Here is a 6,130-nt window from a genome sequence, read left to right on the forward strand (position 1 = left end):
TTTGGATGTTGCTTGTGAATTGAATATGGTTATGAATGTTTATGCTTTGTCAGTGTGGTTGTGGTGATGAAATTAGGGTTCGATATCAGATTGTTCACATTATTAGGATTGTTCAAATTAGGATGTCATTTTAGGGTTCACATTATTAAGGGTTCTAATGCTTTTGAATCATAAATCGGGTTTGGAATTTTTTTAATTTTTTGAATTTTTTAAATAAATCATAAATATGAGAATTGAGAATTGAGAATTGAAATTTGGAATGATGAAATTCGTAAATCATCAATTCATATAATTGAGAATTGAGAATTGAGAATTGAGAATTGAAATGACGAAATGTTTATATTTTTAAATTTGAAATCAGGAATTGGAATTTTGAAATTATGCTTGTGAATCAAAATGTCTATATTTTGAATATTGAATAAACCAACGTACATTTGTTGAATTGGAAATTGTTTTTTTTTGCTTGTGAAGAGGAATTAAAAGGAAATTAGGGTTTTAAAAGTAATTTTTTTTAATTAAGAATTGCGATTAAAAAATCCGAAATTCATATAATTGATAATTGTTAATGTCATATTATGAAATTCATGTATTTGAGAATTGTTGATTTGAAATTATGAAATGTCTATATTTTGAAATTTGAAATCAGAAAATGGAATTTTGAAATGATGCTTGTGAGTTTTTTTTTTTTTTTTGCTTGTTAACAGGAATTAAAAGGAAATTAGGGTTTCAAATTATGGTTTTAAAAGTAATTTTGTTTAATTAAGAATAAAATTAGTAAAAATTGTAATTCATATAATTCGTAATTGTTAATGTCATATTACGAAATTCATGTAATTGAGAATTGTTGAATTGGAATTATGAAATGTCTATATTTTGAAATTTGAAATCAGAAATTGAAATTTTGAAATTATGCTTGTGAATCAAAATGTCTACATTTTTTGAATCAAATTATGGTTCAGAAATTGTTAATGTCTAATTTCTACAAAATATAATTATTAAACAAAAAAATATTTAATTTTGAATGTATTTGATTAAAAAAATATTTAATTTTCTCTCCATGAAAAGATCATGTTCTCTCAAATAAAAGATCATGTTCTCTGAAATATTTAATTTTGACTCTATTTTATTAAAAAGAAATATTTTTATTAGTTTCTCAAAATATTTAATTTTGACTCTATTTTATTGAAAAGAAATATTTTTATTGGTTTCTCAAAATATTTAAATTTGACTCTATTTGATTTTAAAAAAAAAATTTGGTTTAATTTCGTTTGGTTTACTTCACTATATTTGGGGTCAGGCAGCCAAAATATGATTAAAAAATTTAATGAGCTGAATTTGTAATACATATAATAGTATTCTAGTACAAATTAAAATTTTCTCAGAAAACTGAAGAAAATTTGAAAAAGTTTTTGAAATGGGTATTGAACGAACTGACTTATCGCCTTTTTCACTTTGTGATTGTCCACTACCATTGAAAAGGAAAATCTAAACATTATGTTTTAATAATGTTTATTCATGTTTGTATAATTAGAAGTCATTATTAGAGTAGTTACAATATATGCATGAAAAGAGTAATAAATTATTTTAATTAATAGTCCATAGCAATTTCGTACGTAAGAAGGGGAAAAAAAAAATTGGCACTTTGATGGGTAAGCATGTGTTTTGTAATACCAAATAATTGGTACGGATGGCCCGATAGATTCACATGGATAACTATCCAAAATGTAGTCCATACATTTAACCACCAACTTCAATTTAATTATCTCTAATTTTTGGCCATTATAAATTATCTCTGTAATTATTTTTTTATTTTTGTATGTGTAAGAAAAAAAAGGAGTAAATAAATTTAATTTTTTTCTTACTTTTCAGAACGATCCAAAATGATCCAAAATCAGTTTTTTGTTTTAATTTTATAAGAAAGCCTCTATGCCCTCTACAAAATGGACGAGGGTTACTAGTTCACATAGGAAATAACTTTGTCATTAAGGTCCGTAATGGCACAAGTTGGAGCAAATCAAATTAACTTATATTTTCCATAAATCTGAACAATTACATCACCAGGTTAAAAAAATCTCTCTCAATGTTTGCACCCTGTATTTTATATTGTCCAAATCAATCGCGTCACCCTCTACTAAATATCTCTCAACCTATTTTATTTTTCGCCACTAATTCGAAAGAATTAAGACAACAAGTATACTTCTTGTTATGTGTTTTTTAGATTAAGACAATAGAGCAATGACAACAAAGAACATTCACGTTGAAAAGATAAGAGTCTTCACATAGGAAGTAAATGAGACACAATCTATAACTCCACGTATAGATGAAATCTCAGCTGTTCTGTTATACGAATAAAAATAAGTGAAAAAAATGAGAAAATAAACAGTAATAATCAAGTTGAGACACAAATATATAGTTGACAAAATACAAATTGAATTAATGTTTCACCTCTACAGTTCCTTCAACCCTGGAAAATATAAATTGATAAAAAATTAGAGGGTTGCTTTTATTTGTGGCTTCTGCAAATTTTAATGTTTATTTTACAAGTACAATTCGATATATGTATATTGTTGATATTTTAAAATTTATTGTTTCATTGAAGCAAATATATGGCAACTGTTCCAATTATCTTTTACTGGGGGGGAAACATAATTCGGGATCCCGATGAAGGTGTGTCATATGATGCTGAGCCGAAAGGGATATATAGGGTGCAACTTGGCACTACACTTGGCAATTTGGAGGAGATGTTTATGTCCAAGGTCGCAAGTTACGGGGAAACAGTCCGATTGATCTTCAAATGTAGATATCCTTATCGCCAGTGGCAAGCAACCAGCAAATACAAAATATTACCGATAAATGACGATGAAGCGTTGAACACCGTTTTAAGTATCGATGGAAATTTCGAACCACCAAATTGTTTGGAAGTGTACATTCAGAAAGAGGTTGTACAGAATCTTCCGAATATAACACAGATGGATTCGCATCCGTTCACTACATTGCTGACACATGGGGTTGACACGACAGCATTTCAGTCTCCTATGTATGAATCAAATGAATGTTATGCAGCTGGCTACACACAACAGACATTTCATGGCCATGGTGGAGAATCAAGTTCACATGGTGGATACGAGACTGAATTTCACAATAACACCCAAGATGTGCCCACCTATAGCCATCATACGACTCCAATTGAAGTTGCTGGTAATATGACTGAAACGGTTAATTCTGTGCAGTTTGCTGACAGTGACATGTACGGTCCTGATGTCGCCCTAGACAATGATGAGAATGAAATGTGTGATGAAGAAAATTTATTAGGCGGATCAGATGATGATGATGATGAAGAAGATGATGTCAACGCTCCCCGTTGATATTCAGAATGCCCCCATTCCACCTAGACCTGAAATCCCTTTCTATGAAAACATTCACATGGGTGGTGATTTTGACATTAGTAACCGCGATGTCGTTCCCCGTAACCGAATCTGGAATGCTGAAAATCCAGAGTTGGACAAAGGGATGGTTTTCGTTGATAAGAAGCAACTCGTACATGCTGTGAAATTGTACCATGCAACAAATAATCGAGAGTATAAAGTCGTAACCTCCAAGCGAGACGTTTGGGTGTGTGCTTGCAAGCACGACTGTAGATGGTGGTTGCGTGCATCTCTTAGTAGGAGACATGGGCTTTTTGAAATAAAGCAGTATAGGGGTCCTCACCATTGTTTATACCCACGAATGAACAGGGACCACACAAATATTAGCTCCAGTTACATTGCTTCTCATCTTTTGGGACAAGTTGCGGTGAGTATACAAAATAAATGTTTACATTTATATACACATTGTTTATTTAAAGTGTTCACACCAAAATTGTGTCTTTAAAGTGTTCACACCAAAATAATCTGACTCATAGGTATTGTTGTATGCAGAACGAACCTGATATGCCCATTAAGAATGTCATCGAAGACATAAAAAAGTCCATGAACTATACTATACATTACAAGAAGGCGTGGCATGCAAGGGCAAAGGCAATTAGAATGGTATTCGGAGATTGGGATGAATCATATATGATGTTGCCTAAATTCATGTATGCATTACAAACATCTAATCCTGGCACCATCGTGCAATGGAAGCATAGATATACCGGAAATACAACCATTATGCCCGTCTTCCACTTTGTTTTTTGGTCTTTCAAACCCGTCATCGATGGATTCAGACATTGTAGGCCTGTTATAACCATAGATGATACATTCTTATACGGGAAATACACTGGTATGTTGCTTGTAGCAACGATTGTCACCGCCAATGGCAAAGTACTACCGCTTGCATTTGCTGTTGTCAACAAGGAGAGTTTGGAGTCTTGGTCGTTCTTCATTTCAAATATCAAGGAACATATTGTCATGGACCGACATGGAGTGACTTTGATATCCGATCGAGTTGAGAGTATTTTAGCTGCTGTGAGGCGACATTGGTTGAATCCCTCACTCCAATTTGTTGGATATCATCGGCACTGCCTTCGACATGTTTGTAGTAACTTTAACACTACGTTCAGAAATAAGGAGCTGAAACAACTTCTATGGAAAGCAGGAAGTGCTCATCAACGACGAAAGTGTAATGGTTACTTACAACAAATACAGGCTATTGACCAAGAAGCCATCACTTGGGTTTACAAGATGAATCCTGAGGACTGGGCCCTTTCGTATGACGGTGGACATCGGTGGGGGGTATTGACTAGCAATGATGCAGAGTGCTTCAATAGCGTCTTGAAAGGTGCAAGGAACTTACCTATCTCAGCTATGGTTGAATTTACATTTCGGCGGCTTGTAAAATATTTTGACGAGATGGGAGCCCAAGCTGAACTAGATGTACGAAATGAGTTCCAATACCCTAGAGAGATGCAAAAAACTATTGAGGATGGCATCGCAAGGGCAAATACTTTCAAGTTGATATCATATGACAGGTTAGTTTGTAATATAAATTAAATTATTGTTATTATGTTGTCAATTTAACTACACCTAAAAACATGAACTTCATTAGTTTCTATTATAATTTTTTTATAGGCCACGCCGCGTGTTTGAGGTGCAAACATCTTTTCGCCATGGACGAGGTCGCAATACACAAGTTGTGCGGATGAATCAACCCACGTGCAGTTGTGGGAAATATGAGATACGACACTATCCATGTTCTCATATGCTCGCTGTAATGTCTGAATGCGGTGACAATCCATTCGAGTACGTTGATCTAGTATATAGGCTTCCTGTATACATGAGGGTTTGGGAAACTAAATTCAATCCAATACCGCATCAAGATTATTGGGCTGATCCGCAGTGGACTTTAATGCCTAATGTACTACGTCTGCGACAAGTGAAACGGGGCCGTGCATCTATGTCTCGTATTCCGAATGAGATGGACATATCAGATAGGCGTTTGACCGCTCGTTGCAGTGAGTGCCAGCAGACAGGTCATGACAGGCGAACATGTCCGGCGCGACTTGGTCGATGAAGACTATGTAATACTTACATATTGTAATAGATCTTTTTGTAATTCTTTATTTGTAATAGATCATTTTCTTTTCTTTTGTAATTCATTATTTGTAAACGGGGTCATACATTTAATAGAACATTTTTTATTTGTAATAGATCATTTCTATTGTTTAATTCTTTATATATTGTAATTGTTTTATTTGCTTGACAAAATTTACAACTATCATAGTTTTTATTCTCTACTTCATTGAAAATGTTTATTATAGAATTTTATTTAAAATCACATAGTTCTTCTTTCATTTTAAGATTTTAATATTTCGACTGATTCAAGCATTTTGTACATTTAGAATTTATGAATTACATGTACGTAACTTACAAATTTTATACTTTATTGCAAAACAAAAATTACAAAATCAATAATGAAGTTGTCGAATATGCCATAAATGTAACGAAGTTTTGTCAAATATGTCAAAATCAATAATGAGGTTATGTCAAATATGCCAAAATCAATAATGAAGTTTTGAAAAAAAAATGATCATTCCATTTTTTTGTAAATATTGACATACAAAAACTATCCACATGTTATTGGTCATTATTAAGCTTATGTAACTGAGATCGTAAAATGACTTTGTAAAAGATTTTTATATTAGTCCGAAGCA

The sequence above is a fragment of the Camellia sinensis genome, chromosome 6 (genome assembly GCF_055761805.1).
Source record: "Camellia sinensis isolate YWXY chromosome 6, ASM5576180v1, whole genome shotgun sequence".
In the NCBI taxonomy this organism is placed as follows: domain Eukaryota; kingdom Viridiplantae; phylum Streptophyta; class Magnoliopsida; order Ericales; family Theaceae; genus Camellia; species Camellia sinensis.